This window comes from Saccopteryx bilineata, chromosome 8, assembly GCF_036850765.1.
Source record: "Saccopteryx bilineata isolate mSacBil1 chromosome 8, mSacBil1_pri_phased_curated, whole genome shotgun sequence".
NCBI lineage: Eukaryota > Metazoa > Chordata > Mammalia > Chiroptera > Emballonuridae > Saccopteryx > Saccopteryx bilineata.
The window spans coordinates 23,292,502-23,305,696 of NC_089497.1; positions in this window are offsets into that span (position 1 = coordinate 23,292,502).

A 13,195-nucleotide genomic window follows, 5' to 3' on the forward strand; every position below is an offset into this window, starting at 1 on the left:
CCTGGTCGGTGACTCTGTACCCCAGGCTCTGCCCCTGTGTCACTCTTAGTTAGGGATTTGCAGTTGATGGGATTCTATGGCAATGTCATATAATTGGCTTTAGTCTTGCTGGAAGTAAAGGCTTGTTGGCGTTTGCAGGGTCCAACGATGAGAGAGTTTGCTTTCCTGGATTCTCTCTCCTAGTCCCCCCTTTCTGAATTAGCAGCCTGGTGATCCAGCTATAAGGCTGCAACTGCTTCTGCCTGCGGAGTAAGAGGCTCAAAGAGCTGGGAAATCCCCACTCTATCCCCACTCAGTGCAAGGCTTTGGGAAAGGCTCTGACAGTCAGGGCCTCCAGTGTAATCAGGTGGGGGTGGGAGTCAATTGTTGTCAAGGTGACTGTTCAGCGCCTATCATTTAGTTGGACCTCTCAACCCAGGCTTTCCACACTTTGTAGCCTGTTTTTGCAGGGAAGAAGAGGCACTAGTCTCTGCTTACGACTAGTGTAGTATAGACCTTATTATCTGCCAAGTCCTTCTTGTTAGCGTTTATCCCTGAATATGGAGGCTCTATCAATCAGAAGTTGCCCCCGCCCCTTTAGCGAGAGGCACTAAAAAATATTATGCCTCTTGTCTTGGATCGCTGAACTGAGAGAGATCTTATCAATTAGAACCAAGGGTGCGCAGATTTTATGGGTTAAGCTAATTTCAGTGATTGGGTCGCAGCTGTGTTTCCGAAGGTATTTTAGGCTGCCTGCGCGCGCCCCTCCCCCAACGCTTGATTGTTAGCTTGAATGGCTGGATGAGGTGCCCCGCCCACGGAGAGAATCTCCCAAGCCTCTCCCGCTCGCCCCGCCTCTGGCGGCTGGACCGCACCAGGCGCAGGATAATGGAGCCCCCTGGGTGTGTGGGCCAGTAGGGCGCCCTGGGCGCGTGGAATGCCCAAGGCACGCGCGCGAATGGGGCGCTCAGGGCACCGGTGGCCGGCGACCCCCACTCGCAGTGTGCGGGCCGCTGGGAACGTCAGCGGTGCTCAACCGGACCGGGCACGCGCGGCGGCTCGCGGCAGCTCGCGGTGGCGGTTCGCGGGGGTTCGCGGCAGCTCGCGGGGGCTCGCGGCGGCTCGCGGTCGGCCGCTCACGGCGGCTTGTGGTTCCCAAGTATATGGGCTGACTCACCGCGGGCGCACTCCCTGGCGGCTTGAATGAGCGTCGCTGCGGTAGCTTCCTCCACACCCTCGTCTCTCAGATTCAAGTGATAACAGTCCTTTTGCTTTCAGTTTGTGTGGAACTCCGGAATGCTCCGAGGATAAATTTTTCTGTTTCTAGTTGATAAATTTGTTGTGATTTAGGGGAGAGCTGTCGGACGCGCTTCTCACGGCGCCATTTCCGTGACGTCACTCAATTTTTTTTTTTTAATAAACAAGTTACTCTGAAAAATCTCAAGACCCTTCTAACACTGTTCAGGATTAAGTAATAATGTTTTATATTCTAATAGTAGACCTGAAAAATGGTGTAAAATTTGTTTAAAATCTAATTTATAACTCTCTATATTTGTAATTGTCAATTCTGCTTTTTCTCAAATATTCAGAATTCAGATTTGACTAAGGGTATACATTTGATTTCAGTCAGTACATAAACATTTTTTTCTATAAAACATTGTTCTCAGTATTACTGCTGTTGGCCTTAGATCAACCACATGATAACTGAGTCAAAAAGCAAAGACAGAATCATCACACTCACGACAAGTTCAGAAGACTCTTGATGCACAATCACCTTCTAAACTGAAAGAGAAAATTTGCATTACTAGCGATTCTCCGAACACTGTAAGTTCATTGCCTTCTACTGAGAAAGAATTAGAGAGCTATTGCTTTAGCCCTTATACTTTACTTGAATTTGTCCACAGTCCTGATTCATGTCTAATTTAAGTACAATTGTTTCTCAGTATCTACTGGGATTGGTTCCAGGACCACGCTCTCATCCCAACATCTGTGATACCAAAATCCTCAGATGCTCAAGTCCCTTATAACCTATGCACACCCTCCTGTATACTTTAAATCATTTTGAGACTACTTCTAATACCTGATGTAAATACAGTGTAAATAGCTACTATTGTATTTTGTTTAAGAATCAACTTTCTTTAATTTTTTTTTTTTTGTATTTTTCTGAAGCTGGAAACAGGGAGAGACAGTCAGACAGACTCCCGCATGTGCCCCACCGGGATCCACCCGGCACGCCTACCAGGGGCGACACTCTGCCCACCAGGGGGCGATGCTCTGCCCCTCCGGGGGGTCGCTCTGCTGCGACCAGAGCCACTCTAGCGCCTGGGGCAGAGGCCAAGGAGCCATCCCCAGTGCCTGGGCCATCTTTGCTCCAATGGAGCCTTGGCTGCGGGAGGGGAAGAGAGAGACAGAGAGGAAGGAGGGGGTGGGGGTGGAGAAGCAACTGGACGCTTCTCCTATGTGCCCTGGCCGGGAATCAAACCCGGGTCCCCAGCACGCCAGGCCGACGCTCTACCGCTGAGCCAACCGGCCAGGGCCAACTTTCTTTAATTTTTAAAATATTTTTGAATCCACAGGTGTGGAACCTGTGCATATAGAAGGCTGACTGTAAAATAAAGAGTCACAATACAATAATTTTTAGATTTTATATTATCTGATATTATTAGTCCATAAATTTTATTGAACATACATTGATCAACTTAAATATTTAGGAAAGAATTTTTTTTTTAATTTCACAAAAATCTACATGATCTACAGGAGTTTAAAAACTAAAACACACCAAGCTGAACTGAATAAGAAAATAATCATCTTTGTATCTCTCAAAATGTTGCAAAAACATAAGGTAGTAATCATCTGTGGAATTGATTGTAGTTTGCTGTATATTTAGTTTGTTTTAAATTTCTATACATATTCTGACTATAAAAGAGATAATAAAGTTCTCTAAGGTTTTTCTTGACCAGCCCTGGCTGGATAGCTTGGCTGGAGCATCATCCCGAAGTACAGAGGTTGCCAGTTCAATCCCTGCTCAGGGAACATACAGGAACAGATTGACGTTCCTGTCTCTGTCTCTCTCTCCCTTCCTCTTTCTCTATAATCAATAAAATAAACATTAAAACAAGATTTTTTTCTGGACCAAAGAAATCTCAATAACATTGTATTAAATATAAATTACCTTAGCACAAATACAAAAATTAAATGATTCTATTTTCAAAAATATTTGTGTAGCCTGACCTGTGGTGGCGCAGTGGATAAAGTGTCGACCTGGAAATGCTGAGGTTGCCGGTTCGAAACCCTGGGCTCGCCTGGTCAAGGCACATATGGGAGTTGATGCTTCCTGCTCCTCCCCCCTTCTCTCTCTCTCTCTCTCCCTCTCTCTCCTTTCTAAAACGAATAAATAAAAAAAATTAAAAAAAAAATATTTGTGTAAATTTTCTCAGTTGCTTGTCAGGTTGAGTATATATTACACAACCCAAGTGATTCTATTACAAATTTATCCTTTATTAAGTAAGACAAATTAATTGTCCTATAGCATAGTTCTAAATAATTACTTCATGTCTTAACTTGCTTTAGTGGTTTTCTATTACTTCTGCATTCTGTACCAAGAACACTCCTAGGGAATTTGTCATGTTCAACCTTACATCTTTTATTTTAAATTTTCAGTCTTTCCCAAGTCTTCTTTATTTTCACTTTTTTCTCTCACTAAAATAGGCTACATACACATTTTACCTAAATCATGTCCCAAATTCCCTTGCCTTTTTTGTTTTACTTGTGCTATTTCTTTTATTCTTATGTCATAATTTCACTTCTATTGCTGACATATTATCTATCCTTTAAAAGTTCAAACGTTTTTCTACATACTTTTTTATTTTTCTCACTATGAATTCTTTTGATTACTCTATGTCATCTGCACATTCTATGATTCACTTTGGTTATACAGATGTTTGGATTATGCCTTTCATTTTCCCATAATCTGCTCAACAAGCAGGTACTTTGTTCAATAAATATTTGTTGAATTGAGGGGCAAGGATACATTAAATGGATAGTGTAAGGGAAGGAATGACAGAGATACATGGGTGCAGCATAAATATCTCTGAATGAAATGGAGAAGAACATATAACTAGGCCATAGAGAATGTAGTAGTTATGTAAACTAGAAAAATCTATCCAATTTTGATATGTTCTTAGATTTTTCACAAGTATAAATTCTATTAAACACAATCATATTTTATCCAACTTTGATTCATTTTCTAACATTATCTAATCACTACTATTTGTAGTCATTGATGGATTCATCTTGAGCTTACCAAAAATATTCAGTCATATGCTAACCAAAAATTCATTGGCTTTTAAAAAGAATTTAGCAGTTATAGATATAAAAGTACAAATCCAGATAGTCTATACTATTTTGAGAACTAAATTGCATTTTTCTTGTATCTGAAAACTGTTTTTGGAGCAGTTTTAGTTTCACAGCAACATTCAGTGGAAGGTGCAGCAATTTTCTATATGCCCTAGACCAGGGGTCAGGAACCTATGGCTCACAAGCCAGATGTGGTTCTTTTGATGGTTGCATCTGGCTCACAGACAAATCTTTAATAAAAAAATATAACGTTAAAAATATAAAACATTCTCATGTATTACAATCCATTCATTTCCTACCGTTCATGGTTGTGGGTGGCTGGAGCCAATCACAACTGTCCTCTGGGACAACACCAAATTTTTATTGGATAATGCATAACGTACACGAGTCGTTGTATGGCTCACACAGAATTACATTTTAAAATATGTGACATTCATGGCTCTCTCAGCCAAAAAGATTCCCGACCCCTGCCCTAGACCCCACACATGCATAGCCTCCCCCATTATGAACACAAAGGTGGTACGTTGGTTACCATCAATGAACCCACAGTGACACATCAAAATCACCAAACTTCCAGAGTTTACATTACTGTTCACTACTGATGTACATTCTATGGGTTTGGACAAATGCATAATGACATATTTATATCAACATGTTGTCATGCAGAGTAGTTTTGTTGCTCTAAAAATCCTCTGTGTTCTGCCTATTCACCCTCCACCTCCCATCTCTTGGCAACCATTGATCTTTTTACTGTCTCCATAGCTTTACTTTTTACAAAATGTCATATGGTTGGAATCATCAAGACAATAGCTCTTAGGTTTGATTCTTACAATTAGCGATATGCCTGTAAGTTCCTTCATGTATTTTCATGTTTGATAGGTCATTTCTTTTTAAGGTTTAATAATATTTCATTATGTGGTTGTACTACAGTTTATCTAGTCATTTACTAAAGAACATTGTGGTTGCTTTCAGGTTTTGACAATCATTAACAATGTTTGTATAAAGATCTGTGTGTAAGTTTTTGTGTGGATCTAATTTTATAACTATTCTGAGCAGATATCAAGAAGCATGACTGCTGGATCATATTGGAAAAGTATGTTTAGTTTTTTTATATAATAAACTAGCAAACTGTCCTCCCAAGTGGCTGTACCATTTTTTATTCTTACCCACAGTGAATGATAGTTCTTGTTGCCCTATACCCTGTCAGCATTTGGTGCTGTCACTGTTTGGAATTTTAATCTTTCTAATAGATAAGCAATAATATTACATTCTTGTTTTAACTTACAATTCCCTAATTAACATATGATGTTGAACACTTTTTCATATTATTACTTGTGATATGTATAATATATCTTCTTTGGTGAAATGTCTGCTCAGGCCTTTATCCCACTTTTAAATGGGGTTATTGTTTATATTTTATTTTAATAGTCCTTGTATATTTTAGATAATAATTCTTTATCAGATATGTCTTTTGCAAATTTTTTTTTTCTCAATCTGTGATTTGTCTTTTTGTTCTCATGGACTTGTCTTTCACAGATCAGAAAATTTTAACTTGAATGGAGTTCAGCTTAACAATTCTTTCTTCATGGATCATGATATCTAAAGAATGTTGTACCTAAAAAGCGACTGGCATATCTACAATCACTTATATTTTCTCCCTTATTTTCTTTTAGGATTTTCATAATTTAATGTTTAGTTTTATATATATATATTGAGTTTATTTTTGTGAAGGGTGTTAGATCTGTGTCTAGGTTCATTATTTTTCATGTACATATATAATGTTCCAGCAATATATGTTAAAAAGAGTATTTTTATTCCATTGTCTTACTTTAGCTCCATTGTCAAACATCAGTTGAATATATTTATATGGGGCCTTATAGTAAAAGTAATTTTTTCTATTGGTTGTTTTACTCAAAGCATGGATTGAAAATCCTGCCTTATGATGTTGAAAAATTTTTAAATTTATTCAATATATAAAACTAAATACTTTTTTTAATTTTATTTATTCATTTTTTTAGAGAGGAGAGAGAAGAGGAGAAAGAGACAGAGAAGTGGGGAGGAGCTGGAAGCATCAACTCCCATATGTGCCTTGATCAGGCAAGCCCAGGGTTTTGAACCAGCAACCTCAGCATTTCCAGGTTGACGCTTTATCCACTGTGCCACCACAGGTCAGGCAAAACTAAATACTTTAAAGAACATTTTGAGCAATTTTTATTATAAAATAGCAAGTTTATTGAAGAAACATTATAAAATGTAAAGATTAAGAAGAAGGTGTCATAATATCATCACCCAGAGATAATCACCATGACTTATTTGGAATATACATATATTTCTAGCCATTTTATGCATGTTTATATCATTTTATTTATTTTTTATTTATTTTACTAAGTCAGGAACTTAAATTATACCATCTTTTCCACTGTGATTTATACTGGAAATATCTTTCAATACAAATGGATATATATCTACAATATATTATTTGATGCAAAAACAAAAATCAAAAAGAAGCCTCTGTAAATTATGCCATCAGCCCACTTATTTAGGAGGCTGGTAGCCATGGCTTAAGTAATTGCAATGTGGCCCTTCTCTTCATTTTTTCCAGAAATTGAACTCAACAATTAAAAATAAGTTTCTTAGGACTTTTTAAAGTATTGTATTAGTTTGCAAGTACCAACAAATTACCATAGGTTGGGTGGCTTAAGAACGGATTTTTTTTTTTCCCCTCAGTTCTGGAGGCTGAAAGTACAAAATGGAAATGTCAGCAGGGTTGGCTTTTTCTGGAAACCTCTCTCCTTGTCTTGTGCATGGTTGTTTTCTTCCTGTGTTTATATGTGGTCTTTCTTCCTCATTGATGTCTAAATCTCCTTTTCTTATAAGGTCACCGGTTATACTGATTTTGCGTTCACTCTAAAAATCTCATGTAACCTTAATTAACTTTCTAAAGACTCTATAAAACCGTGACATCTGAAGTACTGAGGGTTAAAACCTCAACATGTGAATTGTGAGGGCACACAATTCGGCCCATAACATTTAAATATTTAATTTGGGGGGGATAATAGCAATTCTTTTATACTGCTCACAAAAATTAGGGAACATTTCAAAATGAATATGAAGCTATAAAATACCCCCTAATTTTTGTGAGCAGTGTAGTTTTCTAAGATATGATGGGAAAAGATTTAAGATAGTACTGTGTCAATCAGGAACCAAATTCTCGCACACTTAATCACTGACATCCTTGAGAATGGGTACTAGGTCTGTCTTATTTCATTGACTGGTGTGTTATTTAAAATAGAACAGGTACATAGTAAAGATTTGTGAATTAGTTGAATTTAATGAAAGAAATATCCATTTACTTTATAAACTGGTAATTGCTGCTAGGAAAAATCAAGAAAGTATGTGATGCTTTCAAAGAGTGTGGAATAAAGGAAGAGATTACATTTAATAAAGCCAGATTGTGAACTCAAGTGTCTTCAGGTGTTAGGCAAGTAATTTAAATGTGTGAAGTAGCAATGAGTAAGAAAGCAACCAATGATAAAACTGTCTATAAACTAGAAAAGTCAATGCTAAACCTAATCAAATCATCCATTCTTAAAACACCGCAATACAATGCTACTAAACAAAATATGTTTGCGGGTTTATTTAAGACCACAAAGTATCAGTTCTCAACTCTTATTTAGGATATGCACTTATATTATTTTATAACTTATAAAAAGATAATTAAATCAAACAGTCACTGAGCAGCACTGATTCTATAATTTATGTGGTAATCACTCAGATCTCAGAAAGCCCTCGAGACTTCATATTGCAGTTTTATACGGCAAACCATTGCCAGACAGCAGGATAATCTAGGAAATCTCTAAATTTATTCAATGATTTAACATGTATAAGTAATTCTATGGTACTCCAATAGAATTACTCTTTACCAATTTATTAACTGTATTTATTAACAAATTAAGATAATTTTTATTGACAACTTTTATGAAATAAGAGAATTATCCTCTACTTTCTTTCCCCATATTTTACATACAATGCTTGATAGTTACTTTTCTAAGTTTTCTTCTTGGTTATTTTTTTTATCTTATTTTTATTAATTTTAATGCAGTGACATTGATAAATCAGGGTACATATGTTCCGAGAAAACATCTCCATATTAATTATTTATTAACTGTATTACCTAATAAAAGTAAACTTAATTTCCCCAAATATCTCTGTGTCCTTGAATCTATGTGAAAGACTAATTTTATTCGGTTTTTAACCAGACAATTTTTTAAATGTGTTTTCCTTGTGCTTTAGAGGCTTATAGATTATTTACAAGTTTCCATGTGGTTTTTACAAAATCACTTTGGACCCATTCCCATGAACTGATGCTATGTCTTTTTTTTTTTTTTTTTTTGTCGTAGCCATTATTAATTCTCTCCCTGTTAGATAGTCTTATGTGTCAGCTAAAGAAGTATATTTACTGAATGTTGAATGAATATCTTTACCATATACTCTCAAAAAGAGGAAATACATAATGAGCATTTTATATTATACATTAGGCCCAGGGCTTGATTTAACCTAGGGCTACATGTACACATAAATTTTCATAGACAGAGTTAATACGTTTCCATTTTTATAGCCCTCTCAAACTGTACAGATAGAAGTGAAGAGCTGTTTAATCCGTTCTCTTTGATAGATTTACGAATAGAATATACATGTACAAAAACCTGACTTGCTGGTTCTGCACTTGGCTTCTTTTCGAATAGGATATTAATTTGGAAAGACATTTTAAGATTTTCAATAAATATTGCATGCTGCTGTTTAACACAGAGGGATTTTCCTCTCTGAATGAATTCAGTATTCCTGAAAGGTTTCAGATGGTAGAGCATTTATTGAGATGCAAAATTACAAGATACAGCCAGAAGCAATGGAAACTTCTCTAAAACGCTCCATGGAGGACCCTGCTGAGCTGCAACGTCTCCACACGTTTTTCTTCTCATTTTTAGCAGACCTGTAAATAGCTGGAAACAGCTACTTTATTTCTGTTCTCTAACCAGTGCTTGAATCCCAGAAGACATTCCAGGGGATAGGGCTTGATACCTTCAGCATATTCTCCAGGGGACTCACCGCACGCACCACAGCGGGACTGGTGGCCTTCGGTAAAATGTTTCCAGCCAGCAACACTACTGCGTTTGCCCTTCTACCTGAAGAGGAAGATCTGTTGTCACTGAGTTTTTAGTCACGTCAGGGTCAGAAGGAAGCGCCCTACATTATTAGCCTTGCTGGCTCCTCCCCAGTCCTGAGTGAAGTCCATCTGCTTCCCTGCCAGCACTTGTTTAAACTTGAGCAGAGGCATTCAGAAGGGAGGGGTCAGGCGAGGGATGCAATATAAAAAATCTGGATATGACTTGGTGACCAGAGGTTTTAGTTGGAGGGGACAATCCCCTAATTGGTTGTTGGAAAGTCTTATTTTTGTGTTGTTGAACTAAATCAGTTTTCAGAATCTCCGTTTTTCTTGCTTGCTCTGACTTAGACTCTATTAATGTCCATGCATTGGAAACACCATTTGTAAGAGAACAGTGAACGAAGCTTTCCTGCCTGACCTGAGTATTTTCTTCCACAAAAATCTACGTCTTAAAATAAATTTTAAAGTCAAATTTTAAATTTATTTTAAAAAGATACAAAATTTTATTTTATAATTATCTTTCTAATAGTGTGAAACTATGGTTTATGAACACTTATGTTGCCTATGGAAATTCGTTAAATGTACATTTCCAAAGCTTTAACAAATCACCACACACATGCACAGTATTAGTAACAAAAATCCAAAATATTATCCAAGTGGGTTTCATAATCTTCTTTGAGGAGATTTTCCTTTGCTGAGTAACAGAAAGTTTTTCTACATTCCAAAATGATCAGTGAATATTACTGATATTTGAAGATCAACCGAGGCAAGTGCTGATAATCGTGGTATAAAGGGTAGTAGATTAAGAGTGAGGAAAACTAATTCTTCTAATTCTGTTGCTATCATTAACTTAATATTATTAACAGCAACACCAAACACATTACCTTACATTAAATAAATGTCTGTGACTCCTTTTCTTCTACAGGTCTCTGAGGGAATTGCCTAGACTAGAACTTGGCTTCTTAACACGTGGGTTGTGGGCCAGCAGCCTCTAAACCGCTCCAAAGCTTGTCTAGAAATGCAGGCTCAGAGCCCTGTCCTTCGGACCACCGATTTGTAATTGGCATTTCAACAGGACTCCCTGGGATTTTTACACATATTAGAATTTGATAAACTGTGTAAATTTGAGTGACTAAATAGATGGAGTATACTATTATTTCAACTAATCCTACTTCTTATGTTAACTGTTTTTACATGGCTTTGAACATACACAATAAAAAAAACAAAATCAGTTTAGGGTTATCAGAATGGCTTCGTAATCACTCATTATTCCCGGTCTTAGCAGACATCTTTGTTACACAGAAAAGCCATGGAGGATTACAGCAGACTTGTTCTCTGAGCTTATCTTTACCCCTGGTTACATAAACAAGTTTCGCAAATGGCTTGATAGGCTTTTCGTTTCTCTCCCTCACATTTCAGATTTTTTTCCAAAAGTGCAAAAGTGAAACTCATAATGCCCAGAAATCGAGCACTGCACACAGGCCCCTGGTTTCACCACCTGTGAGTTTTATGTGACCAGGTTTCTCTGATGTTGATCGGATAATATCGCACATAAAGTTTTCTCATGATCCAAAATACCATCAGAATCAAATAAATTAAACTCTGATACTTGAAATTCTTAGATCTCTCCACCAAGGAAAAATTTTGTTGATTTTGATTTTTTTTTTTTTAGTTGACTTACAATTTAAATTCTCTTGAGAGGGAAAGATTAAAAAAAACAACAAAACAAAACAAAAGCGATGCAAAATTTCAGAGTACTGCATCTGTCTTTTTGGGGGGAGTCAAGAGGAAGGAGCTCTTTATTGCCTCCCAGGTGTGTTTTTACCATAAATGTAGGTACTATTTCTAACTCCTCTAACATTCGCGCAGTTTTCAATATACAGAGACATCTAAAGCCAAGTGAGCTTTCCTCGGTTTCTCTTTTTCCTGGTGAACATTTTACATAGATTTGTGAGTTGGTGTCTTCAGAAATTCCTCTAGCAGAGATTCCTTTAATTGGACATACTATCCCTCCCAACTTGGAAATGTGAGCAGGTCTATATATTTCCCATCTTTTGACTGTTCTGGCAATTTTCCCTGAAAGGGAGGAAAAACCCTATAAAATCTCTGTTGGCCCCCAAAGCAGAAACATCTGCTGGAGTCGTGAGCAGCTTGTTGGCGCTGCTGCACAGTCCCGCCTGGATCTGATTATCTCGCGGCTTCACCAGGGTCCGTGCACTCCGTGCGGAACACACTGAAAGGTTTCTGGGAAGACTCATTATAAATAATGAGAACATGGAAGAAAAGGAAAGGGAAAAGGTTCAAGCTACTTTGGCCCATACGTTTATGAGTTTCACAAACTAAAATCATTAGACCACCAAAATGCTCAATTAGAAATCAAGATTAAAAAAAAAAAAAAATCAGGCCATTGCTTTCTGTAAATACAGCTGCTTCGCAGACACAAATAAAAAGAATGACAGATTGCTTGGATTATTTTTTGTACATCAGAAAAAAAATTAGTTATGTTAAGTGATATTTTGGAGGAAGGGATGGTTGCTGACCTATCTGTGAAGTGCCAATTGCCTGTTGCCGCGCAGCGGAGACGACGGTAGTGAGTAGCATTTTCTGGCTTGAGTGCACAGGCATCTCTCTCTCTCTCTCTCTCTCTCTCTCTCTCTTTCTCTCTCTCTCTCTGAAATAGTTTAACAGGTGCAAGTCAAATCCAGAAAGGAATGCTTCTGACAATGTACTGAACTCTTTCCTAACTTAATTCACTCCACCCGATGTACACTGTAACTTGTTGCAAAATTTTTGGTGTGTGCTGTCAGTGTAATCAGTTACTTCACAGATGAAAACGAACTCTGGTTTGTTGCATTGTTCAGCAATTCTGACAATTTTATTATTTTTCTATCATCAGTTTTTTTCTAATGTTCACAACTGATAGGGTCAAAATGCTCCCTGTTATTCTGAAAGGATTTACAGAGAGGGGAAAAAAATATGAGCAGATTAAATTTTTTTAAAAGCCCGAGTTAAAGATTTAAATTGGGATTTCAATGTATTAATAGATATAATAAATACATATGGGAAGATTAAAAACTAGTGATCTGTAAGAGAATGCCTCTGGAATAGTGTCCGTTAGTAGAAGTGGAGGTGACATTCTCTTAGACATGAATCCTCAGACTTGACTGCATCAGAAATCCCTGGAGAATTTATGAAACACATGTTGCTGGGCTGCACACCAGAGTTTCTGATCCAGTAAGTCTGGGGTGCTACATTTCTTACAAGTTCCTGGTTGTAGGTTACGGAGCAGCGGGAGAACCGTACTTTGCCAGTCAATGCCCTAAAAGATAGTGGGAGGAGCCAGGAAGTCAAATTCCAGAGGGGAAGGAGGTTCTTCAGATTTTTAAACTCATGGATGACTAACCAGTTTTTAATGAGATCACAAGCTCTTTTTTAGCCCTGGGTGTCAAGAACATTGGAACTTGTGATCATCATACAATATTTTCATGTTAGGATAGTCTAAATGACTATTTGACCGAAGCACTATCTTTTTCACATTTATGTTTGTTTCACTCCCTTATTTTCTTCAATTTTTTAACAGTCAATTGCTCTAATGACCTAGTGATTTTTAATTCTTTTCATATTGAAGTCCATTCTGCCCATATTAAAGTCTATGCTTCTCCATCAAAGACTGATATGAACTTCTCACTTGTATAC